The sequence below is a fragment of the Triturus cristatus genome, chromosome 5_2 (assembly GCF_964204655.1).
Source record: "Triturus cristatus chromosome 5_2, aTriCri1.1, whole genome shotgun sequence".
Classification (NCBI taxonomy): domain Eukaryota; kingdom Metazoa; phylum Chordata; class Amphibia; order Caudata; family Salamandridae; genus Triturus; species Triturus cristatus.
Window position 1 is genome coordinate 23,011,391 of NC_140588.1, and position 27,348 is coordinate 23,038,738.

The 27,348-nt window shown below is 44.3% G+C and overlaps 1 protein-coding gene across 1 annotated transcript in view; it reads right to left on the reverse strand.

Annotated features, from left to right (window-relative positions):
- Positions 1-27,348, reverse strand: part of SLC9A3 (solute carrier family 9 member A3) — an 840,704-nt gene that overhangs the window by 648,414 nt on the left and 164,942 nt on the right. The gene's annotated exons all lie outside the window — the stretch shown is intronic.

Below are 27,348 nucleotides of genomic sequence, written 5' to 3' on the forward strand. Positions count from 1 at the left end.
CATTATGCAAATGTGGGCCGATTTTATTTTTTTGCGTGCCCGGGCCAATTTTCAATCTCAATCCAACCCTGGGGATAGGTTATTATGTAACCCAGAAAAGACTCCATAGGTTTAAGCCCTCTTGTGTGGGGGTGGACGATGAATTCCAATCCGCCGGCGAAGTTTGCAGAGTTTTGCCCACTCTGCCGGACTTCAGAGTTCTGCAAAATTCCATCAAGTGACGCAGAGCTAGTGTGACCAGATATCCCGGTTTTCCCCAGACGGTCCCAGTTTTTCGTAAAGTGTCCCGGTGTCCCGACACTTTCCTCCAAACTGAATAAATGTCTCGTTTTTCGATAGTGGCTGGGATGAGCACAGAAATGTCCCAGTTTTTGAGTAGAGGCCGAGTACGCACTGGTGTTAAAAAGATGTGCGCATGCTCACTTCTCACTACTGGAGATGTTACGGCGTGACGTCAATCCAGATGAGGTTGTTGTAGGAAGGAAAATCCTTTAAGGAGAGACATTTTCTCTTGGGATTTCCCTTCTCTTTCTACAACGCAGCAAGAATGTGATCATGCCAGCCATCGAGGCAACAGCGTGTCCAAACCGCCAGCATGACCCTGCTCATTGGAGTCAGAGGTCACTGCCTGCATTACAATACATAGAGATGACACATCTAACTACAAACTCAGAGTCACAAACAGTGCCCCAATGCCACATCCTTGAGTACTGTGGCCGAGCTCATGGGTATGGGGGCCGTAAGAAAGTAGGATCTGCTTCTTATGGTTACCCCCACTTTTTGCTTGATGTTACACTGTCTTTGACTAGTCTGACTGGATCCTGCTAATCAGGACCCCAGTCTATCTGCTTTCTCCCTAAAATGTTATGTCATGTACTTAGGTACACTCCAGATTGGATACTGGGGTACCCTTATAAGTCCCTAGTATATGGTACACATGTACCCAGGGTATAGGCACCCCAGAGGCCTACCATGGGCTGAAGCATGCATTATGCCACCCATGAGAGACCATGTGAAATGGATCTACAGGCCTGCCATTGCCTCCTGTGTAAGATGGTGCATGCACCACTTATTTCAGATATAGGTTTACTATATCTATAGGTCACTACACTTAAAACCTATAAGTCACCCCTACAGCAGTACTTGACAATCCTGAAGGCAGGGTGCTGGGTTTTATGTGAGAGGGTGCCCCTGCATGAGCAGAGCACCCCTGCAGCCTTCAGAGACTATTCTCCAGGGTTGTCGGTGACGCAGCCCGACATATAGGTAGAGGTGCATTATATGCTCGCGTAAACTGCTATCTAGAAAATGGCTGCAACAAGCCATGTCATGTTTGGTATCAAACACCTTGGAATCATACCTCCACAGTGGTAACCGGTGTGGGAGGTATGATTCCACCCCTCAGAAGCAAGCTTCATGGGTCCCTGGTCTACCGGGTAACAGTCTTCTCAACCAGGACAGCACAAAATGGTTACTGCCAACCAGAGACACATTTCTACCCTGCTGCGCTGAGCCAAGCTCAAGCAGAGGAAGGCAGCACAATAGGCATCCTGTCACAGGGAGGTGTGACCACCTCCCAGACAGGATTTAGGGGTCTATTTTGATGTAGGTGGCGATCCGCCCTACATCATACCCCGCCTGCCTCCCATTTCCCCCGGTGCCATATTATGATGGTACGGGGACCGCGGCGGACGGAAAGACCGTCCGCCGCTTTTCCGCCCGGTCGACGGGAGCCCCTGGTCACTCCCGAGTGACCCAGACTCTGTCTCCTTTGCTTTCAGGTTCCTTCCTTCAAAAATCCACCTGTGGGTTCCACCGGACACTTTTCTTCTTTCCAGCAGTGGCATTTCTTTGAATACTCCCATTGAGAACGCCAGCGGTTTCCAACGCCACTTCAGCCCTATGCACCCGGCTTCCCTGGGATAGGTAACTCAGGTACTTTGGTATCCAAGGGTAGGGTCGCTCTCCAACCATCTATGTTCCAAAGGGTTTCCTCATAATCCACAGATAAGGGTCCTTAAACTTTAAAATTGCAACAGCGACTCTCCCATTGGATTGTACACAGCACGTGGTCGTGTTCTCACACTGAACCCGTCCTCCTTGGGGTCCCTACGTACTCACCTTGGGTGGTTTCTTGGGGTCCCAGCGATTCTACACTCTCTAGACACTGTCTTGACTCGATTCGTGGTTCTTATACCACTATTTTAGTATATGGTTTGGGCTCCCCCGAGAGCCCACTGTGTATTAGTGTTACTTACGATTGTTTCTGTACTACAGTATTGTATGCTTTGTGTTTATCTACATGTAGCAGATACTGTGATGTATTTAAAGTGTTATAATAATATATAAATAACTACTGTGTGGCTCGCCTTTCATTTAACCAATACAATAATGTTGCATTCTGGTAAAATAAGCTGCTTAACATTCCTTCAAGACTAAGCCTGAAGGCTGCTCTCCACAGCTACCACTTGGATAGCTTTCTAAGTTTATCTTTGACCTCTTAAATCACAATAAGGGTTGTTTGGACCCGTGCAAGGTGCCCACTTTAATTAGTGGACATCATATACCAGGCCAACTTCTCACAGGGGCCATGACCCCCTCGGCTGGCTTTGTTGTTCTGAGGCACCCCTTGACTGGTTCATAGTAGCATCAGGATAATAATTACTTGCATTTCTCATTTAAGATAGAAGCAGTTTGATCATTATATTGGTTATAAGTTTATTAAAACCCCAAACTAAAAAATAAATAGAAATACACCTTAATTAATCCTTAAAGTTCCCTAAGTACTTATTCAAATAGTCACTGAAATCCATTAAAACAGGATTCAATAAGGTTAAAAAGACCAATCCCACATTTACTCCCTCCCAATGTTAAAAAAACACAAAGAGGCATACCAAAGCCACATGATACTCAAGCGGTCTAAAGAGGCAAGGCCCTATTGGACTGTTCCTTCCAGTGTGGTGAACCATCATAACATATTGTAAGTGCTGAAAAGTCAGACTAAAGGGGTCAGAAGAGAGGGCAGCAATGACCCAAATTAAAAGACAGCCCTCTAGCAGCTGACCTCTAGGGATAAAAAACATGGATGATGACCTAGCTAGGGGAGCAGAATTCATAATAAGTAGGCTTAAGTGTCACTCTATAGCCTCCACCCAGGGAGCCTGTATGGCAGCAGAGGCAATCTCCCTATTGAAGAAACAAGCAATTAATTTACTCAACAAATCACATAAGTAAAAATACGGTAGCTGGGAAGACTGATTTGGCAAATAAATTGTTTGCATTGCAAAAGTAAAACCCATCGCAGTTTATGCTGTCAGATTAGTAAAAAGTCAGCCTGAGGCTGCACCACACTAAACTGGGCCTCATATGAAAGGACAGCCTGAGTATGTGCCACATGAAACTGGGCCTCTGATAAAAGGACAGCAAGAAACAGTGCTGTGCTAAACATTACCCCACTGGATTCAGTCTCAGGAGAAAGGACAGTCTGAGACTGCACCACACTAGACGGAGACTCTTGATAATTTCACTCAAAAGGATGGAAGGAATCCCTGGCTGCAATTCAAGAGATCCTCTGTGGGTGGAGAAGTGATGGAAGCTTCTCCAGGGGTGTGGCTATCAATACGGAAGCAGGTGCAGTGACACCAAGACCAAGGGGCCTTAAGGGGACCACTGGGTCAAAACATTGGTTGTCATTTATTATCCAACCAATGGATGGAGGTGACATATTCCTTGATTGCACTAGGGCCTAGGACACCACTCAGCCCCTCAAGGGAACAGTGTGGGCAAGTGGGCCCTAGGAGACATGGAGCGGCCATCACAGAGGTTCATGTAGGTTTCTATAAGTAGCATTCTACTTTGTAATGTGGTCAAATGTTCCCATTTTTTTCTCAGAAAAACGTTGCAACCCGGTAGTGCACAGTTGTGTATTGAAGTCCATCCTCATGAGTAGTCAAAATCAAAGAAAGCATGGAATTCTTTGCAGCAACAAAGTCCTCTCCCTCAACTCATGCAAGTGGAATAGACAAAAATCTAGTCTGCAGGCAAAAGTGAAACATAAAAAAAACATAAAGCACAAATGGATGCTCTTATATTTATTAATGGGCATAGGGTGGGCCAGGGGATTTCCTTGGGTGGACCTGGCCCACTTGGTCAACCCTCTAGAACAGGGCTTGGAAGGCATGGGGGAGCAACACAAAAGATCAGGTGAGTGACCACTAAGTTCTGCAACAAACAACAGAGAGCACAGATAAGATAAGAAGAGGAGACAGCACACTTGTCACATACAGGTAGGGTAGCTAGTATATTGGCAGGCAGAAGCACCAGAGACTAGCCTACACCTATACTTTGAAAACCTAAACACACCAATTATTCTCAAACTCCATTTTGAACAGATGCAAAGAGCAGACCTAACTGAAAAAATATACAGGAGAGCTGGCTGAAAATTTAAAACAATGTGTGGTCAAACAAAAAAGGCTGCCAAAAGCTACACCGGAAGCCAGTCACTAAAGAGAAAAGTAGTATGTGGTATTCAGACAAAATATCGAAACAAATATAGTTTGAGATAAATAGTGTACAAAATATTGTGGTATGAAAATATCATGGTATGTCATATCGAAGTCAAAAATATCAAAATTAGGTGGTGTGTTAAATATCTATGTCAAACACATCAATGTTAAAAATATTGTTGCATACAATATACATTTTCAGTTTTAAAAGTTTGTAATAATATGTATGTAATGTGTTTTTATTTATAGTAAAATAATATATATGTTTAGTAATTTATTTGTGTAATTTTATGTGTTGTAAAGGGATATTGAATTTATATGGGATGAGGGTGGGAAAAAATGAAAAAAAAGCTAAAATATGTGTAATATTTTTAAATATTGTTTTAGTTAAGAAAAATTAGATAGACGTTGAAGAAATTTGGAGTGGGATTTTGGGTTATAGGGGAAAAGGGTGGGGAGTATTTTAGAAAATGTGATAAAAATGTAATTTTTATATTAGCAACAAAATATGTAAAATGTTTCTGAGTGGGATGTTGAGTTATAGGAGAAGAGGGTGGAAAGTATTTGAAAATATTTTGTTTGAATTTTTTTTTTAAATATTAGATCATTTATTTTTTACATTTTAAAATATTTAAATATTTAGTGGTGGGATGTAGAGTTATAGCGGTAAATGTGTTCAAATTCTAATAAAAGTTAACATTTAGAAAGAGAAAAAACACAGTAGTGGGATGTATCTTTATAGGTAAAAAGGGTGGGGAATAGTTAAAAAAATATATTTTTGGGCAAAATAAAAATATATTTACTTAAATTAATTGAGTAGGGATATGTATTGTTAGAATGGAAAATGTTGGGGAGAATTTTAGAAAATGTACACTTCTTTTAGGGGAGATTGGTTGGTTACTCTTGTTAAATGATGGGAATATAAATACAATTTTTAATTGTGTGTTATTTTAAAAACAAAATATATATTTTTTTTATTTATACAAACTGTATACGTAGTTTTTGTATGTGGATGTTCTGTTTATAGGGAAAAACAGTTGGAAGTATTAAAAAAAATAATTTTTAGTTTTGATTTTTTACTTTTAAATTTCGGAAATATGTATAATTAGGAAGTTGAAAAGATAACCTAAACTGTTTTCAAAATGTTTTAGTGAATATGAAAATGTTTTATAAAAAGCGTTTACATTTTTTTTCTAATATTAATTTTGTAAATAAAAGAATATTCTTTTGCAGTTGGTGTTTTATTTGTATGGATAGGTGTTATTTTTTTTGTTGGCGGCATATGCATTATTTTATACTAATAACGGCATGGATTTTTTTGGTGTATTTAAAAAAATGATAGTCAGATTTGAAGAGTTTAATGTAAATTTCAATATACATTTCTTTTATATTAATGTTAAATATTTAAAAAATGTTATTAATTTGTTTTTATGCATTTTTTAATAAATAAAAAAAGTTATACATTTTTATAAGGTGTACAACAAATGTATCCTAAAAATTAAGAAATATTGAAGAAATATGAACATTTACATAATAATGAAAAAAATTATTTAGGTGAAAGTATTAATATTTTTGAAGTTTTATATAGAGATTTTGACATTTTTGAAGTAGTGTCTAGTGTTTTGGCTACATGAAGTTTTTGGGATTTGTAAAAGTAAAAGGTTGATGTTTAGTGTACAGCACTTTTCCTGAGTTAATTTATAGTGGAGTGGAAATAGTACATTTTGTTTGTTTAGTGTCCAGCACCTTCCTTGAGTTAATTTGTATTGGAGTGGGAATATTAAAGTTGGTTTGTTTAGTGTCCTGTACTTTCCTTGAGTTAATTTATACTCTAGTGGGAATAGTACATTTTGCATTTTTATTCTGCAGTTTCTGCCCTGAGTTATGTTGTGTTGGAGTGTAATGTAATGTAACCAGTGCTTGTAAAGCGCACTGTGACCCAACGGGTATCCTGGCGCTGAGTGGGAGTACTTAATTTTATATGTTTAGTGTCTTGCGCCTTCCCTGAGTTAATTTATATTGTAGTGGGAATAGTTAATTTAGTTGTTTTAGTGTCCAGCACCTTCCCTGAGATACTTTATATTGAAGTGGGAATAGTTCATTTAGTATATTTAGTGTCCAGCACCTTCCCTGGGTTAATTTATATTGGAGTGGGAATAGTTAATTTTGTATGTTTACTGTCCAGCACATTCCCTTAATTAATTTATATTTCAGTGGGAATAGTTCATTCATTATATTTAGGGCCTAATTAAGATGTCGGTTGGAAAAGCATCCTACCTGTCGAGCTTGAGCCTGATGTAAGCGAAATTCCACAGGAGCGAAGATGAAGCCCCCCAACTTTCAGAAGACAACACCTGGAGTGCATCTATGAAACATACTCACAGATAGCTGTTCCCTAAAAGTATGGGAAATAAACCGTAGAGTGTCCACCACTCTTCCCCAGAAGATGTTGACAGGAAATTCTGTAGTGAGATGACAGGAGAGACAGGGCACTGTAAACAAAAAATATCTCGTATGGACAAGGACTCATAAGCATTGCGAAAATTCTTACACATTGATGTATGTCAAGTTCAGTGCTCCACTTACCCAAGATATGTCCCTGAACCTCTCGGAAAGCAGCAGAGAAGCCTCCAAGTAGTAAGGATTTTTGCTGTGGAAGTTTCTTCGTAATGCACTTTATAGTTTCTGATCAGGGGACTTGGTGGAACAGGGCACTCTCATTCGGTCAATCACACAAAATATAAAATGAAGGAGAACAGGTGGTGGAAATAAAAAATAATTGTGAGGGAGCAGCTCAGATATATTCACTAAGCGGATGTGGAATGATTGCCAGGAGTAAGAGTTGTTGCTGTGTGAGGAATTGCTCGAGCGAGGAATAGAGCATCATAATCACACAAGAGGACTCCACCATGAATTCCACAGAGAATGAGAGCTGCTATTCCTCAAAAAGTGGAGTGGTTGACTAAATGCTATGGAGGTAGGAGACTGGCCGTCCGGCTCCGGGGAAAATGGAGTGGAACAGCAACGTACTTGCAAGAAAGGGAGAGATGCACTGTCCGGCTCCGGGGCGTGAATGGAGCGGAACAGTCATGTACAGGCAAGGCAGTGTGAGGCGCGCCGTCTGGCTCCAGGGAGTAATTTGAGCGGAACGAACACACACTCGGAAGGCGGGTTGAGGCGCGCCGTCTGGCTCCGGGGAGTGAGAGGAGCGGAACGAACACACACTCGGAAGGCGAGTTGAGGCGCGCCGTCTGGGTCCAGGGAGTGAGAGGAGCGGAACGAACACGCACTCACAAGGAAGGGTAAGATGCGCCGTTCGGCTCCGGGGATGGAAAGGAGCAGAACGAACACAAACTCACCAGAGGAGGAAGACCTAAAAAAAGGGTTCACTCTGGATTCCAAAAGAAACAGCGGGTAACTCCTGAAACAGGGCGAGAAGCAAGACCAAACACAGCAAACTGGAAGAAATGAGAAGGGGGCGTGGTCACGTCCACTGAACAGTAAGCCAAGCAACGGCTTACGTAGGAGACGGCCTTTTACGTGGTTTAGGGGCCATCTCCTAATTACCGATAGTAAGGTACACACATCTTTTGAACATACAACTCGCTTGCACCCTGACCCCTAAACTACCGTCTATTCCTAACAGTTCTCCCGCCTAAAAGGCCTCACCACAGGACGGGGCTTGGTGGGATGGAGAGCATGGAATCTACCAATCAGTATGGGGGCATGAATGTTTTCTGCTGGTTCCCAGGACCTGTCCTCAGGGACATAACCTACTCAATCAATGAGATACTGCAATATACCCCAACGTCTGCGGGAATCGAGTATTTTGTTTACTTCATATTCTTCTTCTCCTTCTATGATTATTGGAGGAGGTGGTGTCTCAGGTACTTGAAGGGGTATGTATTTTTTGAGCAAGGAGCAGTGAAATACACTGGGTGAATTTTCATGTCTGCGGGTAATTGCAATCTCAATGTAACTGGGGTAATTATCTTCTGTATGACGTAAGGACCTATGAAACGAGGCTGCAGTTTTCTAGATCCTTCTAACCTTAAATGTCTTGTTGATAACTATACTTTCTCTCCAACTTCATAGGTGGGTTCTGACCTGCGATGTTTATCTGCTTGTTGTTTCATAGTTTCCTTAGCCGTGAATAATTCTGCTTTAGCTTGTTTCCAAATGGACTTAAGAGTCTCATGATGATCCTTAAGAGCAGGAATTCTATCTAAGTCAGTGGGAAAAGAGATGGGTAAAAACAATGGATGTTGTGCTAAAGTGAAGTAAAAAGGGGAGACTCTTGTGGAGGAATGTGTAGTGTTGTTGTAAGCAAATTCTGCTAAGGGAAGTGCTTTAACCCAGGTACCGGTGATGGTGGTTAGTAAACAATGTAGATACTGTTCTAAGGACTGGTTAGCTCTTTCGGTTTGACCTTCTGTTTGTGGATGGTATGCAGTAGAGAGTCTATGATCAATACCAAGAGTTGAGCATATACCCTGCCAGAATCTGGACACAAATTGAGAGTCCCGATCAGAAACAATAACAGAAGGAAGACCATGTAAACGTACTATATGTTCTAAAAATATGTGAACAAGGTCTTTAGAGGAGGGTATCTTTTTCAAAGGAATGAAATGAGCCATCTTGGTCAACATGTCTACTACTACATATATGGTGTTGTATCCTTGACAACGGGGGAGATCAGTAATGAAATCCATGCTAATGGAATGCCAAGGGGAGGGTGGTATAGCTGTAGGTTTTAACAGACCAGTAGATGCACAATGTGACGCTTTTTGTCGAGCACAGATTGGACATGAAGTAACAAAAGTAGTGATGTCTTTGACCATGTTCTCCCACCAAAACCATCTCTGACAAGTTTTCAATGTCTTGCTACACCCTGGGTGTCCTGCTAGTGAACTATTGTGACACCATTTCAATAGTTGTTGTTGCAATGGGACGGTGGGTATATATAACTTGTTCTCATGATAATATAGGCCATCTCTGATCTCATTCAGAGGTTCCTTTTCCAATTCCTCAGGCAAAATATGTGCGTATTGATCTCTCAGCTGTTCAATGAAGTCTCTGGGTGCTCCATTCCCATTTGTGTTGCCCGAGTCTTGATAAGGCTTCTGCTTTACCGTGTTGAGGTCCAGGGCGGTAAGTAATGATAAAATCATACTCACTGAAAAATGAGACCCTTCTCATTTGTCTGGGTGGGAGTGCCCGTGCTGATCTAAAGAATTGGAGGTTTCTATGGTCGGAATAAATAGTTACCACATGCGGGGAGCCCAGCAGATAGTGTCTCCATTCTTGGAAGGCTAATTTAATAGCCAATAACTCTCTTTCCCAATAGTATAATTTTGTTCAGCAGGTAACAAGGTTTTGGAGAAATATGCAACAGGGTGCAAGTTTCTGTTGTTTTTGTCTCCTTGGGATAAGACTCCTCCTACCGCATATTGTGAGGCATCTGCCTCTACAAAATATGGTTGTGTATTGTGAGCATGTTTAATGACGGGAGCAGAGGTGAATTTGTCTTTCAATTTACGGAATACTTGTTCTGCCTCTTCTGTCCAGTCAAATTGAACACCTTTTCTTAAAAGGCGGGTTATGGGGGAGATCAAATCAGAAAAATTATCTATAAATCTGCTATAGAAATTCGCGAATCCTATTAAAGATTGAATTTCTTTTACAGAACTGGGACTAGGCCAATTAACTAATGCCTTGATTTTCTGAGGGTCCATTTGAACACCTTCTGGTGAAATGACAAAACCCAAGAAGTCTACCTGTGGGGTATGGAATGTGCTCTTGTCCAGTTTGGCAAATAATCGATTATCCTGTAACTTGCTCAATATTTTCTTTACATGAATGATGTGTTCTTGTTCTGTCTGAGAGTAGATTAATATATCATCGATATATACAACCACAAAGATATCAAGGTACTCTCTTAAAATATCGTTAACAAAATATTGAAATGCAGCTGGAGCATTACAAAGGCCAAACTGCATTACGGGCAATATTCATATAAACCATATTTTGTTCGAAACGCCGTTTTCCACTCATCCCCCTCTTTGATATGGATGAGATGGTATGCTCCCCTCAGGTCTATTTTGGTAAAGATTTTAGCTCCTCGGACCTGATCCAATAAAACAGAAATAAGCGGAAGAGGGTACTTGTTCTTGATGGTAACATTATTTAGTGAACAATAGTCCAAACACGCTCGTAGGCCTCCTTCTCTCTTGGATATAAAAAAAAGAGGCGAGGAGACAGGTGAGGTGGAATGCCTTATAAATCCTTTTTCTAGCATCTCATCCAGGTATTTTTTGTAGATATTCTGTCTCAGGAGCGGTTAGAGCATACATACGACTGACTGGTAATTTAGCCCCAGGTATCAAGTCTATACGACAATCATAGCTGCGATGGGGGGGGCAGCTTGGTGGCTTCCACTTCATCGAACACTGATTGATATTCTTCATAGATTTCAGGAAGACAAGAAGTAGCTGCTATGGTATGCACTGCACAGCATAATGGATTGATCCACTCGCTGGCTTCCTGGTAACAGTGGAGCATACAATAAGGGGATTTCAGTATCACTGTCCGAGCAACCCAATCTATATGGGGATTATGAACTTGTAGCCCTGGAACCCCTAAAATGGCTCCGAAATTAGCTCAATGAGATCAAATATAAGGAATTCTGAGTGTCCGTTACAGCAAACCATTATGATAGGCAGTGTTTGATAAGTAATCCAGAGGATAACTCTGTGTCATCAACCGCTCTCACCAGCTCTGGATGTGATTTCGCTATAAAAGGAATACCAATCTTTCTGGCTAGTTGAATATCAGGGAAATTCCCTGTAGCCACGAAATCCAATAGAATCTATAGATTTTGTCTGTTTTGAGGGGATATTATCAGAGTAATGGTCAGAGTAAAATGTTTCGGGATCAGAGGCATGACTTTCTTGGTTTTTGAGATCTGGTTTAACACTACACTTGAAGAATCGATCTCTACTTTCTTCAAGCCTTCTAGTTTTCCTCCACGTAGGAAATACCTTGACTACTTCCAACGTTCTTGGAGGGAGTACGAGGTCGAACTGGACAATCTTTGGCGTAATATCCCCTTTTCTACAGTAAAGACAAAGATTGTTTTTTCGTCATTTGTCTTTTTCTTCTACAGATAGGGGACCTCTCAACCCTCCAATCTGCATAGGCTCGGAACTGTCCTGGGGTTCTTTCTTTTCAGTTCGTAACACTAAGTATCTGGAGGGATTAGGACGAGATTTTTCACCTCTTCATCCATGCAATCTATGGTCTAATCTAACAGTCAAATCTATGAACGAAGGGCAGTCTTCAGGTGGGATCACTATTTGGGACATGAGATCTTTCAGTTCATCACTCAGTCCCCGATAGAACAATGATGTCCTCTTTTCCTCAGGCTAATGAGTCTCTGCTATTAGTCTGTTAAAACTAGTTATATACGAAAGGAGGTCCTTAGACCCTTGTCTGAGATTGAGAAGAGCATTGTCACTGGCCTGCATAAAAGTATGTTTGGAAAAGAGGCTCTTCATCTTTTCTTGGAATAATGTGAAGTCGTACAATAAGGGATCATTATTTTCTGCCAATGGCACAGCCCAGTCGGCCGCATTAACTGCCAAGTAGGAAATAACAAAGGCTACTTTAGCTGCATCATCTGGGAAAGCAGCTGCTTTACACAAGACTTGTAATAGGCACTGATTCATAAAAACACTGAGTTTTGAACTATCACCATTGAACCTCTCAGGCATGGCAAGAGGAACTGGACTGGGTGTATGTACAGTGAAATGAATAGGGAGTATGTTACTTTCTCCTCGTGAGGAGGAGCCGCATTGTGAGAAGGTACAGAAAAGTGCGTGGGTTGAATGTAACTCTTTCTACTCCTTGGAAAGGTACCTGAACCTCTAGTCTCTGACGATTCTTGGGACTTCAAATCCATAACTTCTGCTTGTAGTCTCTGATTCTCTGTTCTTAATCTCCCGAGTCTGATTGGAGATCAAATAATGCAATAGCTAGCTCCTCTACGGATCGGCTCTGTAGAGCAGTGTGTAGGGACTGGTCTCAAGGGGCACTAGCGCTATCTGGATTCATTTTCGCTCAGGTGGAATATTTTCGTGGGCTTGGCTTTCTGTCGAGCTTGAGCCTGATATAAGCGAAATTTCACAGGAGCGAAGATGAAGCCCCTCAACTTCCAGAAGACAACACCTGGAGTGCAACTATGAAACACACTCACAGATAGCTGCTCCCTAAAAGTATGGGGAATAAACCGTAGAGTGTCCACCACTCTTCCCCAGAAGATATTGACAGTAAATTCTGTAGTGAGATGACAGGAGAGACAGGGCACTGTAAACAAAAAATATCTCTTATAGACAAAGACTCATAAGCATAGCGAAACTTCTTACACATTAATGTATGTCAAGTTCAGTGCTCTACTTACCCAAGATATGTCCCCGAACCTCTCGGAAAGCAGCAGAGAAGCCTCCAAGTAGTAAGGATTTTTGCTCTGGAAGTTTCTTCGTAATGCACTTTATAGTTTCTGATGAGGGGACTTGGTGGAACAGGGCACTCTCATTCGGTCAATCACACAAAATATAAACTGAAGGAGAACAGGTGGTGGAAATTAAAAATAATTGTGAGGGAGCAACTCAGATATATTCAATAAGCGAATGTGGAATGATTGCAAGGAGTAGGAGTTGTTGCTGTGTGAGGAATTGCTCGAGCGAGGAATAGAGCATCATAATCACACAAGAGGACTCCACCATGAATTCCACAGCTGCTATTCCACAAAAAGTGGAGTGGTTGACTAAATGCTATAGAGGTAGGAGTCGAGCCATCCGGCTCCGGGGAAAATGGAGCGGAACAGCAAAGTACTTGCAAGGAAGGGAGAGATGCACTGTCCGGATCCGGGGAGTGAATGGAGCAGAACAGTCACGTACAGGCAAGGCAGTGAGAGGTGCGCCATCCGGCTCGAGGGAGTAATTTGAGTGGAACGAACACACACTCGGAAGGCGGGTTGAGGTGTGCCGTCCGGCTCCGGTGATTGAGGGGAGTGGAACGAACACACACTCGGAAGGCGAGTTGAGGCACGCCGTCCAGCTCCAGGGAGTGAGAGGAGCAGAACAAACACGCACTCACAAGGAAGGGTAAGACGCGCCATCCGGCTCCAGGGATGGAAAGGAGCGGAACAGACACGAACTCACCAGAGGAGGAAGACCTCAAAAAAGGGTTCACTCTGGATTCCAAAAGAAACAGCGGGTAACTCCTGAAACAGGGCGAGAAGCAAGACCAAACACGGCAACCTGGAAGCAATGGGAAGGGGTCGTGGTCATGTCCAGTGAACAGTAAGCCAAACAACGGCTTACGTAGGAGACGGCCTTTTACGTGGTTTAGGGGCCGTCTCCTAATTACCGATAGTAAGGGACGCACATCTTTTGAACATACATTAAGGTTAGTCTCGCTGGCACCCTGACCCCTAAACTATTGTCTATTCCTAACAGTTCTCCCGCCCAAAGGCCTCCTCACAGGACAGGGCTTGGTGGGATGGAGAGCATGGAATCTACGAATCAGTATGGGGGCATGAATGTTTTCTGCTGGTTCCCAGGACCTATCCTCAGGGTCATAACCTACCCAATCAATGAGATACTGCAATATACCCCTACGTCTGCGGGAATCGAGTATTATGTTTACTTCATATTCTTCTTCTCCTTCTATGAATATTGGAGGGGGTGGTGTCTCAGGTACTTGAGGGGGTATGTATTTTTTGAGCAAGGAGCAGTGAAATACTGGGTGAATTTTGATGTCTGCGTGTAATTGCAATCTCAATGTAACTGGGGTAATTATCTTCTGTATGACGTAAGGACCTATGAAACGAGGCTGCAGTTTTCTAGATCCTTCTAACCTTAAATGTCTTGTCGATAACCATACTTTCTCTCCAACTTCAAAGGTGGGTTCTGACCTGCGATGTTTATCTGCTTGTTGTTTCATTGTTTCCTTAGCCTTGAATAATTCTGCTTTAGCTTGTTTCCAAATGGACTTAAGAGTCTCATGATGATCCTTAAGAGCAGGAATACTATCTAAGTCAGTGGGAAAAGAGATGGGTAAAAACGTTGGATGTTGTGCTAAAGTGAAGTAAAAAGGGGAGACTCCTGTGGAGGAATGTGTAGTGCTGTTGTAAGCAAATTCTGCTAAGAGAAGTGCTTGAACCCAGGTACCGGTGATGATGGTTAATAAACAACGTCGATACTGTTCTAAGGCTGGTTAGCTCTTTCGGTTTGACCGTCTGTTTGTGGATGGTATGCAGTAGAGAGTCTATGATCAATACCAAGAGTTGAGCACATACCCTGCCAGAATCTGGACACAAATTGAGAGTTCCGATCAGAAACAATAACAATAGGAAGACCATGTAAACGTACTATATGTTCTAAAAATATGTGAACAAGGTCTTTAGAGGAGGGTATCCTTTTCAAAGGAATGAAATGAGCCATCTTGGTCAACATGTCTACTACTACATATATGGTGTTGTATCCTTGACAACGGGGGAGATCAGTAATGAAATCCATGCTAATGGAATGCCAAGGTGAGGGTGGTATAGCTGTAGGTTTTAGCAGACCAGTAGGTGCACAGTGTGACGCCTTTTGTCGAGCACAGATTGGACATGAAGTAACAAATGTAGTGATGTCTTTGACCATGTTCTCCCACCAAAACCATCTCTGACAAGTTTTCAATGTCCTGCTACACCCAGGGTGTCCTGCTAGTGAACTATTGTGACACCATTTCAATAGTTGTTGTTGCAATGGGACGGTGAGTATATATAACTTGTTCTCGTGATAATATAGGCCATTTCTGATCTCATTCAGAGGCTCCTTTTCCCATTCCTCAGGGGGAATATGTGTGTATTGATCTCTCAGCTGTTCAATGAAGTCTCTGGGTGCTCCATTCCCATGTTCCTCTACCTCTATAATCTTGTTTTCAGGAATGATGGGAAGAGAAGACTCACATGACACAGATTTGTGTTGTCTCAGTCTTGATAAGGCATCTGCTTTACCGTGTTGAGGTCCAGGGCGGTAAGTCATTATAAAATCATACTCACTGAAAAATGAAACCCATCTCATTTGTCTGGGTGGGAGTGCCCGTGCTGATCTAAAGAATTGGAGGTTTCTATGGTCGGAATAAATAGTTACCACATGCGGGGAGCCCAGCAGCTAGTGTCTCCATTCTTGGAAGGCTAATTTAATAGCCAATAACTCTCTTTCCCCAATAGTATAATTTTGTTCAGCAGGTAACAATGTTTTGGAGAAATATGCAACAGCGTGCAAGTGTCCGTTGTTTTTGTCTCTTTGGGATAAGACTCCTCCTACCGCATACTGTGAGGCATCTGCCTCCACAAAATATGGTTGTGTATTGTCAGCATGTTTAATGACGGGAGCAGAGGTGAATTTGTCTTTCAATTTACGGAATGCTTGTTCTGCCTCTTCTGTCCAGTCAAATTGAACACCTTTTCTTAAAAGGCTGGTTATGGGGGAGATCAAATCAGAAAACTGATCTATAAATCTGCTATAGAAATTCGCGAATCCTATAAAGGATTGAATTTCTTTTACAGAACTGGGACTAGGCCAATTAACTAATGCCTTGATTTTCTGAGGGTCCATTTGAACACCTTCTGGTGAAATGACAAAACCCAAGAAGTCTACCTGTGGGGTATGGAATGTGCTCTTGTCCAGTTTGGCAAATAATTGATTATCCTGTAACTTGCTCAATATTTTCTTTACATGAATGATGTGTTCTTGTTCTGTCTGAGAGTAGATTAATATATCATCGCTATATACAACCACAAAGATATCAAGGTACTCTCTTAAAATATCGTTAACAAAATATTGAAATGCAGCTGGAGCATTACAAAGGCCAAACTGCATTACGGGCAATATTCATATAAACCATATTTTGTTCGAAATGCCGTTTTCCACTCATCCCCCTCTTTGATATGCATGAGATGGTATGCTCCCCTCAGGTCTATTTTGGTAAAGATTTTAGCTCCTCGGACCTGATCCAATAAAACAGAAATAAGCGGAAGAGGGTACTTGTTCTTGATGGTAACCTTATTTAGTGAACAATGGTCCAAACACGCTCGTAGGCCTCCTTCTCTCTTGGATATAAAAAAAAGAGGCGAGGAGACAGGTGAGGTGGAATGCCTTATAAATCCTTTTTCTAGCATCTCATCCAGGTATTTTTTTTAGATATTCTGTCTCAGGAGCGGTTAGAGCATAAATAAGACTGACTGGTAATTCAGCCCCAGGTATCATGTCTATACGACAATCATAGCTGCGATGGGTGGGCAGCTTGGTGGCTTCCACTTCATCGAACACTGATTGGTATTCTTCATAGATTTCAGGAAGACAAGAAGTAGCTGCTATGGTATGCACTGCACAGCATAATGGATTGATCCACTCGCTGGCTTCCTGGTAACAGTGGAGCATACAATAAGGGGATTTCAGTATCACTGTCCGAGCAACCCAATCTATTTGGGGATTATGAACTTTTTAGCCATGGAACCCCTAAGATGGCCCCAAAATTAGGTGCATCAATGAGATCAAATGTAAGGTATTCTGAGTGTCCGTTACCGCAATCCATTATGATAGGCGGTGTTTGATAAGTAATCCAGAGGATAACTCTGTGCCATCATCCGCTCTCACCAGCTCTGGATGTGATTTCGCTATAAAAGGAATTCCAATCTTTCTGGCTAGTTGAATATCAAAGAAATTCCCTGTAACCCCGGAATCCAATAGAATCGATTGATTTTGTCTGTTTTGAGGGGATATTATCAGAGTAATGGTCAGAGTAAAATGTTTCGGGACCACAGGCATGACTTTCTTGGTTTTTGAGATCTGGTTTAACACTACACTTGAAGAATCGATATCTGCTTTCTTCAAGCCTTCTAGTTTTCCTCCACGTAGGAAATGCCTTGACTACTTGCAACGTTCTTGGAATGAGTACGAGGTCGAACTGGACAATCTTTGGCGTAATGTCCCCCTTTTCTACAGTAAAGACAAAGATTGTTTTTTCGTCTTTTGTCTTTTTCTTCTACAGATAGGAGACCTCTCAACCCTCCAATCTGCATAGGCTCGGAACTGTCCTTGGGTTCTTTCTTTTCAGTTCATAACACTAAGTATCTGGAGGGATTAGGACAAGATTTTTCACCTCTTCTTTAATGCAATCTATGGTCTAGTTTAACAGTCAAATCTATGAACGAAGGGCAGTCTTCAGGTGGGTTCACTATTTGGGACAAGAGATCTTTCAATTCATCACTCAGTCCCCGATAGAACAATGATGTCCTCTTTTCCTCAGGCCAATGAGTCTCTGCTATTAGTCTGTTAAAACTAGTTATATACGAAAGGAGGTCCTTAGACCCATGTCTGAGTTTAAGAAGAGCATTGTCACTGGCCTGCATAAAAGTATGTTTGGAAAAGAGGCTCTTCATCTTTTCTTGGAATAATGTGAAGTCGTACAATAAGGGATCATTATTTTCTACCAATGGCACATCCCAGTCGGCCGCATTACCTGCCAAGTAGAAAATAACAAAGGCTAGTTTAGCTGCATCGTCTGGGAAAGCGGCTGCTTTACACTTGAATTGTAATTGGCACTGATTCATAAAAACACTGAATTTTTAACTATCTCCATTAAACCTCTCAGGCGTGGCAAGAGGAACTGGGCTGAGTGTATGTACAGTGAAATGAACAGGGGGTATGTTACTTTCTCCTCGTGAGGAGGAGCCAGCGTTGTGAGAAGGTACAGAAAAGTGCACGGGCTGAATGTAACTCTTGATACTCATTGGAAGGGTACCTGAACCTCTAGTCTCTGACGATTCTTGGGACTTCAAATCCATAACTTCTGCTTGTAGTCTCTGATTCTCTGTTCTTAATCTCCCGACTTCTGATTGGAGATCAACTAATGCTATAGCTAGCTCCTCTACGGATGGGATCTGTAGAGCAGTGTGTAGGGACTGGTCTAAAGGGGCACTAGCGCTGCCTGGATTCATTTTCGCTCAGGTGGAATATTTTCGTGGGCTGTCGAGCTTGACCTTGATATAAGTGAAATTCCACAGGAGCGAAGATGGAGCCCCCCATCTTCCAGAAGACAACACCTGGAGTGCAACTATGAAACACACTCACAGATAGCTGTTCCCTAAAAGTATGGGGAATAGACCATAGAGTGTCCACCACTCTTCCCCAGAAGATGTTGACAGGAAATTCTGTAGTGAGATGACAGGAGAGACAGGGCACTGTAAACAAAAAATATCTCCTATAGATAAGGATTCATAAGCATAGCGAAACTTCTTACACATTAATGTATGTCAAGTTCAGTGCTCCACTTACCCAAGATATGTCCCCGAACCTCTCGGAAAGCAGCAGAGAAGCCTCCAAGTAGTAAAGATGTTTGCTGTGGAAGTTTCTTCATAATGCACTTTATAGTTTCTGATGAGTGGACTTGGTGGAACAGGGCACTCTCATTCGGTCAATCACACAAAATATAAACTGAGGGAGAACAGGTGGTGGAAATAAAAAATAATTGTGAGGGAGCAGCTCAGATATAGTCAATAAGCGGATGTGGAATGATTGCCAGGAGTAGGAGTTGTTGCTGTGTGAGGAATTGCTCGAGCGAGGAATAGAGCATGATAATCACACAAGAGGCCTCCACCATGAATTTCATAGAGAATGAGAGCTGCTATTCCTCAAAAAGTGGAGTGGTTGACTAAATGCTATAGAGGTAGGAGGCCGGCCGTCCGGCTCCAGGGAAAATGGAGCGGAACAGCAACGTACTTGCAAGGAAGGGAGAGATGCACTGTCCGGCTCCGGGGCGTGAATGGAGCGGAAGTCACGTACAGGCAAGGCAGTGTGAGGCGCGCCGTCCTTCTCCAGGGAGTAATTGGAGCGGAACGAACACACACTCGGAAGGCGGGTCGAGGCGCGCCATCCGGCTCTAGGGAGTTAGAGGAGCGGAACAAACACACACTCGGAAGGCGGGTTGAGGTGCGCCGTCCTGCTCCGGGGAGTGAGAGGAGTGGAACGAACACGCACTCGGAAGGAAGGGTAAGACGCGCCGTCCGGCTCCGGGGATGGAAAGGAGCAGAACGGACACAAACTCACCAGTGGAGGAAGACCTCAAAAAAGGGTTCACTCTGGATGCCAAAAGAAACAGCGGGTAACTCCTGAAACAGGGAGAGAAGCAAGACCAGACAGAGCAACCAGGAAGCAATGTGAAGGGGGCGTGGTCACGTCCAGTGAACAGTAAGCCAAGCAACAGCTTATGTAGGAGACAGCCTTTTACGTGGTTTAGAGGCCGTCTCCTAATTACCGATAGTAAGGGACGCACATCTTTTGAACATACATTAAAGTTAGTCTTGCTTGCACCCTGACCACTAAACTACCGTCTATTCCTAACACTACCACTGGTCGGAGGCTTTCCGACCGACATGGTAGGTTTAAACTTTCGACCGTTGCATTAGGATGATGGCGGTCGGAGTTTAAACTGGGGGGGGAATCCGACTCAGTTCCAGCAGGGTCAGTCAGCACTGCACCATAATTCCTGAAGTATGGCATTTCCGCTGTCGGGGTTATCATGGAGGTTTCCGACAGTCAATCCATGTCGGCCTTTCTGACATGGATTGGCTGTCAGAAACCGGCTTACAGGTCCCTAGTAGTGCCCCTTCCCTCCTGGCCCTCCACATTAGGGCCTGGGGGGCACCTATGCAGGGATGTGTACAACTTCTATTTTTCAATGTGAGCTTGTGCTGCGGACGGTTTCAGCCCGCCGCACAAGCTCTCATTGAAAAACGGATGGGCCCTAAATGTCCAGCCCCTTCCCTGAGTTAAGTTATATTGGAGTGGGAATAGTAAACAATGGCCGCAACACAGGATGGGCCAAAGAAAAACTCAGAGAGACCAAGTCATCTACATTCAACAAAGTCCCCCAAGGGGAACGAAACGTCTTAATCACGGCCCACTGCACCTGCAAAGTGGAAACAGATACATTCTTCTCAAATCTCTCCCAGAGAAACTGGAGCACCTTCGGCAGTGAACAATCCAAGGGGGCAACTCCAGAGCACAACACCACTGCTGGAAATTCCCCCAATGATGCCCATAGGATTTGAGGGTTGAAGGCTTCAGAGACTGTTGGAGAACCAAGGCAAAATGCTTGTGGAAACCCAGACGCCGCCACCCCTGCTCTCAACCTCCATACCAACAGCCGTAGCCTCAGGAGCGGCAACATCGGAGCTGACCACAAGGGACACAGAAAGCAGAGGATCAACCACGGCCCCCGAACTGCCAACAGCCGCAGAGTGGGGAATTAAGACCGACGAGGCCAGAAGGGCAGTTTTTACATTGTTATTAAATAATATTAATTTACTTTGGGCCTTATCACGATGTCGGGTGGAAACTTCCGCCCAACACCAACTTGGATTCAGGAACCGACTGATTCGCAGTCGGCATTTCCGCCCAACCTATTACTATGCAACACTGTTTGGTGAGAGACCCATCATTCCCTATAGGAGCCCGTGTTCTGTCCGACAACACAGGCTCCTCTGGGGAAATGGGGTGTGTGGGTAAAACCCTGCACCCTGTGGCAGGCTCCCTACTGTGCCTGCCACACAGTTCAGGGTTTTACAGAGGGGTCCTTTAGGTGTCCCCTCAGCCCTCAACCGGAGGCCGCAGGATAGAGGGGGCCCTGCCAGGGGGCCCCAAAATCACTTTTCAACAGCCTTTTCGTGTCGGACAGGCCAACTTGGAAAGGCTGTTGGAAATAGACTTCACAATTGGTAGGTTGGAAACGCTGTCCACAGACTTGCACAATGGAGTTTCGACCAACACAGTCGGAACCGATTCAGAAGTACCACAAGGTTTACAATCCGACCGGGAACATCGTAATCGGTCGGGTGGATTGTAAACTGACCGAGTCGGTTGAAAGGGTTCCGACATGGTCTAGGACATTTTGACTGTTGGGCAGAGGCTTTTTGCCCGACATCGTAATGAGGCCCTTTATTGTGGTTAATAATTTGTAATAGTGTAAATGTATATAATTTCTGTGTTACTGTAGTACTGTATTTACTTTTGTTTCATGTTTATACATTTATTTATACATCAGTAAAAGAAACACATATATGTTGTAATAATTTTTATTTAAGAGAAATAAGTAGTTTATGCAAGTTTGCATGAGTTAAAAAAAATATTAATGAGAGAACATTAGCCCCCTTCAAGATGGTGCTCGAATGAGCGTCCGACCGCCATTATTGCGGGATGGAGACCACCCATCATGTAGTCCGTGGCTCCATCCTCCATATTACAATCTGATGGTCGTGAAGGTGGTCAGAAACATGCCTTTTCCAAATGCAGCTTGTGCTGTGACCCGGAAAAGGGCAGCGGCACCTCTGCAAATGGATAAGGCAGGTTTAAAAAAATTCAAGCACCTTGTGCTATGCACCATGTGGTGCCTGGCACAGGGTGCATGGATGTTCAGGGGGCAGCACCTGTGCCCCCGTGGTGCCTCCCTGGTCATTTTCCAGTGGCCCACAGGGGATGGGACCCTGCTTCTGGCCCCCAAAGACACTATCCAACTGCCTTTACATGGCGGTGGGACCCCAAGTAGAGCCTCAGGGAAAGGGCCATCCTAATTCCTATGGCGGTGTATGCTGAGGCACCATCCCCATTGTAGGTATTATAGTCCGACCGCCACCCGATGTGTTCCTTGAGCCTGTTGGAGGTGGCGATCTTTCCCCCTGCACAAATTGCTCCGACCTCCGAAATTGTAATCCGGTGGTCAGATCAATACACTAGATGTCTGGTAGACTGCCACCGACGACCTGTCGGTGGCAGTCTGTCTGACATTGGAATGAGGAATAAGGTCCATTTTTTTTTACAAATTTAACATTTGTACATAATTTTACATTTATTGAATACTTTTATTGTAAACCTTCGGTAGCAATTATTACAAAAAATCATTTTGTATATAATTGGTATGCAATAGATATAGGTAGTATATACTTGGAAACATTAACATAACATTTAAATTTTGGTAAGTAATATATACAGTTGTAACATTTATTAAATAATATTATATTTTTTCATAATATTATTTAATGTAGTACTTTTTCGTAAATGAAATTGAAATGTAAGTGTTTGTGCAGGAGGGTACAGTGTTCCTTGTTTTACAGGTGTTTTTGTTCCATATTTATTTTTAAACAGAAGATGTGTTTTGCATTAAAAAAAAAAGGAAATGTGAATTCATTTCTTTAGAAACTAAGGCCCTCATTACGACAGAGGATGAACCACCACCAACAGACCATCAGCCCACCTGCCATTTAGGGCGTCGGTCTGACAGCTGGATTACAATGCAGCTGGTCAGACCACAGAGGTTAGGGAGTAGGATCGCAGCCTCTGACAGGATCAAAGATCCTGTCAGAAGAGAGGTCAGATTCCTTATCCCTTCCATGGGGCGGTGCCTGCGCACAGCCGTAGAGATGAAGATATCCCTTTCCAACTACTGCCATCATGAACAGGCAGCCGGAAAGGGACTTTGGGGGCCCCGAGCAGGGCCCCTATCCCTCATGGGCCTTTGCTATGTGGCCAGGGAGGCACATGGGTTGCCCTCCAAACATCCATGCACCATGTGCCAGGCACCACTTGGTGCCTGGCACACGGTGCATGGGTGTTTAAGCACATCCCTATTTCTATTGCGGCTTGTGCTGCGGCCCTTTTCCCGAGCCGCATCACATGCGGCAATAGAAAAAGTATGTTTACAACTGCCTACACGGCAGTTGTATCAAAATATGGAGGGTGGGGACTCTGACTTATTGTCGGGCGGTCCAAATCCCGCTACGATGGTGGTCGGTCGTAATGAGGCCTTAATTATTTTTAATCTTTTCCTTTTTTTTGGTTTTCCTGGAGCGTTTCTGTTTTTTTAAATCTATTTTACGGGGTTTTATGGTCCTACAGCATAGAGGATCCCTTCGACGGAATTATGAGGCCTATTACGATGGCAGACGGACCTGAGTCAGCCCGCCATCCTCGTGATGTTGGGACTGGCCGCCAGACATGCGACAGTCCCGCACCGTGAATTAATCAGGGGAATCAGGGTGGTGGTCGCATTCCGTATCCTAACATTGCGGCAGGTGCTGCCTACAGCAGCACACTGCGATGTAAAAATCGCATGCCTGGCATCTCTCTGCACCACGTGGCAGGTACCACTCAGTGCCTGCCACTTGGTGCAGGGAACTGGGGGGGATGGTACCCCCCAAGTGCACCCATCCCGGGGGCCCGCAATGGGCCCCAAAGCCAATCCCCGCCAGCCCTTCCATGGCAGCATCTCCTTAATGGAAGGGCCTGTATGAAACCCACATCATAATCCATATTACTGTCCCAGCACCGCCCGGCCGGCAATCGGAACGATTGCCGACCAGCGGAAAAGCGGTGGACGGACTTTGCATCAGCCGCAATACCCCCCAATCATAATATGGCAGGGGGCATTTCATGTTACGATGAAGTAATGGTCACCACCGCCGGCTCGGTGGTGATGATCGTTACGCCATCCTAATGTGCCCCAATATGTGCAGTGTTGTATTTTAGCAAACTGGATTGTGGATGATCAACTTTTGGAATTTTCCCTTTTTGGACAACGATGTGCAGCTATAAAACTACAAGTAATTTTAAATATTTTAATATGGGTGGGAAATGTTATATGCTTATTTGTGTTTTGATAGTTATATATTAAAATAATTGTTTTATGGAGGATTATTTTAATTATCTTTGTGAAGGGGGGCGCTAGAGGGCGCACAACAAGATGGCCGCATTCTAGTGCTGCTCTGCCTGGCCGGGCACAAATCCCCCTAATATCTGCCTAAATTGTACGCATCTATCTCCAAAACAAGACTGAGAAGTGGGGTGATGTGTGTCTGCACCGAACGGAGGTGAATTCTGCCATTTTTGGCAACTGCACGCGACAGGGCGCAGACATTTCAGCTACTGGGCGGGCGCTCGTAAAATGGCACCGACCGGGAGCTCCTAAGCTGAGGAATCTCTGCGGCATCTAACGGCTGCATCTGGATCCAGGCGAAACGCTGTGGTACTACTGGGTCGCGGATCAACTGCATACAGCACCTGCATAACGTGGTGAGGAGCAGAAATTCGGATGCGGAGGAGACGGAGCGGAGAGATCGCCCAACGGTTTCTCTTCTGGCCTGGAGTCTGGAGGGTGCCTGACTGCTGATCATGGCTCTTGGGCGACCGGTGGTGGTGAGTGGGGTGCAGCGCATGGCTGGGCCAGCAGCTGCATAGGTGGGTGGAGGCTGTTGGCCTGCGCTGCGCTCTGCAAGCTATAGCTGTGCCCTGTGAAGCTAGACCGACTCGGGCTGCATGGAATAGGCGATCGCGCTGCCTGCTGCTTCTGTAATTTGGAATTTAACTGAATGCTGGAAGTTCACGCTTACATCATCCCAGCAACCTTTGACTCTTCTTGCTGTCCATGTCACCATAAGGCAGAAAACAGGGAGAAAGACATTAAACAAGAAATTATACCCCATAGAAGAAAAAGATCTTGCTTTCAGGGTATACAGTGTCATCGTGGGGACTTATATGCGACGCTGTGACTGAGTGGAAGTGCGTTACTGACACTGTCTCTTTCCCACGTTGCTCTCTTGACTGTCTTATCCATCTCTCCCTGATATATGTGCACCGTGGCTACAGGGGCTGCCACTAAAGCTTGAGAGTCGTTAAGTGCTGGACTACTGCAGCCTTGGGCCGGCGGTAGGCCTCAGTTCTCTGCGTTTGCGACCCTGCCTGCAGTCTGTCCAAGTTTATATACAGAGGGAGCCTGCACATTGATCGGTAGCCTTATATCTCGTCTGCTATGGGCTCTGTGAAGATTCATTCCTGGCCTCTGATTGTCCCAAAGAGTGTGTGCGCATTACTAGCCTCCAGCATGGGGAGACTGGACAAGTCGCAGCCTCACCTCACGTTTGAGGCTCGCAAACCATCTAAGTCATCACAGAAGGCCGCCTTGGACCCAGAGGCAGAAGCGCATGGGGATAGTCCCTCTACATTGGAGGCCACATTGCTGGCGATGCAGCACAGCTTACAATCCATAGAGGGAACGATGGCGGCAGTGAACCACCGACTGGATCATATGTCCGCACAATTCGAAAAACAAAATGCCCCTGTGGGGGAGGTTGAGCAACGTGTCTCGGCCACAGAAGATGGGCTCAGTGAGGTATCCAGTAAAACACTGAACATGGAGAAGGTCTTGTCCCTCATCCAGGCCAAGAATGAGGATTTGGAGGCGCGGTCCTGGCGCAATAACATCAGGTTGACGGGGCTGCCGGAGTCCACGAACATAGGGAGAATGGAAACATATATTGAGACACTCATTAAAAATATGTTTGGCACTGAGCAACTGTCCCCCATGTTTAGTGTAGAGCGTGCGCATCGCTCCCTAGCGGCACGACCACCTCCTGGAGCCGCGCCCCATCCTGTCATAGAATGACTTTTAAACTATAGGGACCGGGACACTGTGCTGCATCTAGCTAGAGATAAAGGGACCATTAAGCACCAAGGAAACACACTAGCCTTTTTTCCCAATTTTACAGTGGCGGTACAGTCTGCAAGAAGGGAGTTCAGTGAGGTGAAGAAACTTTTACAAGCGGAGGGAGTGCCCTATGCCATGCTGTACCCCGATCGCCTGTGAGTGGGGCTGGATGGTGATTCCAAGATATTCTCTAATCCCAAAGCAGCCATGGACCATGCTAAACAACTGAAACGCAGACGGCGTGAGACCGCCACACCTCAGGATGAAGACGAATGATTTGTACCAATTTCTTTTGTGGTTGCTCTTGTTTAGTGTTTGCTGTGCTTACTCAGGGATGCCATGTGCAACTGCTCGAATGTGTGTAGATATTGTTGGTGGGATTGCCCCAGGAGGTATTGTATTCTCTATACTGTGTGATGCATAAATCAGTGTGCGTACTCTGGCACGGATCTAGACCTTCCCGGCCACCTCCTATTTAATGGGAGGTAGTAGCACTCTGTGTCCCCCGCATTGGGTGTACCCCACAGGACTATGGCTTTGTTATGGGTATGTTGGTGGGGGGTGTTATATCGGGATGGCTTTGGTGAGTTGGGGATGCTGAAGTGGGTGGGGGCTTTGCTTGGGAGACGGTGGAACAAAAATGTGAATGTGATAAGCGTCAGATGTTCTGCAATTTGCTGGCATTTCAGACGTGCATTGTATGCAGCAGTGTACAGGTGTTACTTGATGGCAACGTGTGATTATGAGTAGCACGATTAAGTTCCTTACCTGGAATGTACGCGGGCTTAACACCCCCAAAAATATCAGATCGATATTTGCATATTTGAACCGCATGGGGGTGCAGGTGGCATTATTGCAAGAAACTCATCTAACCAGTGCCTCAGTGAAGAAAAGAGGAGTGCGTTGGGCAGGTGCTAAGGTGGCGTCATCTTATTCTACTTACTCCAGAGGTGTGTTGATTCTGGTGAAGAAGGGTGTTCCATTCACTGTGATTTGCTCCGACTCAGACGAGCAGGGGCGAGTTGTACTCCTCCATGGGCGATTGGGTAGTATGAGTGTTCTACTGGTAAATGTGTATGGTCCAAACACGGATGACGCATCCTTTTATTCTGATGTGTGGCGAAAGGATCTGTGCGTTTCCACCGGCTGCAGTTATATGGGGAGGAGATTTTAATGTTTGTTTGGATGCAACTGTGGATAGGGCTGGAAATAGTGAGGCAAGACCTAAACAAGCTGCAGAAGTGCTGCTGGGGTT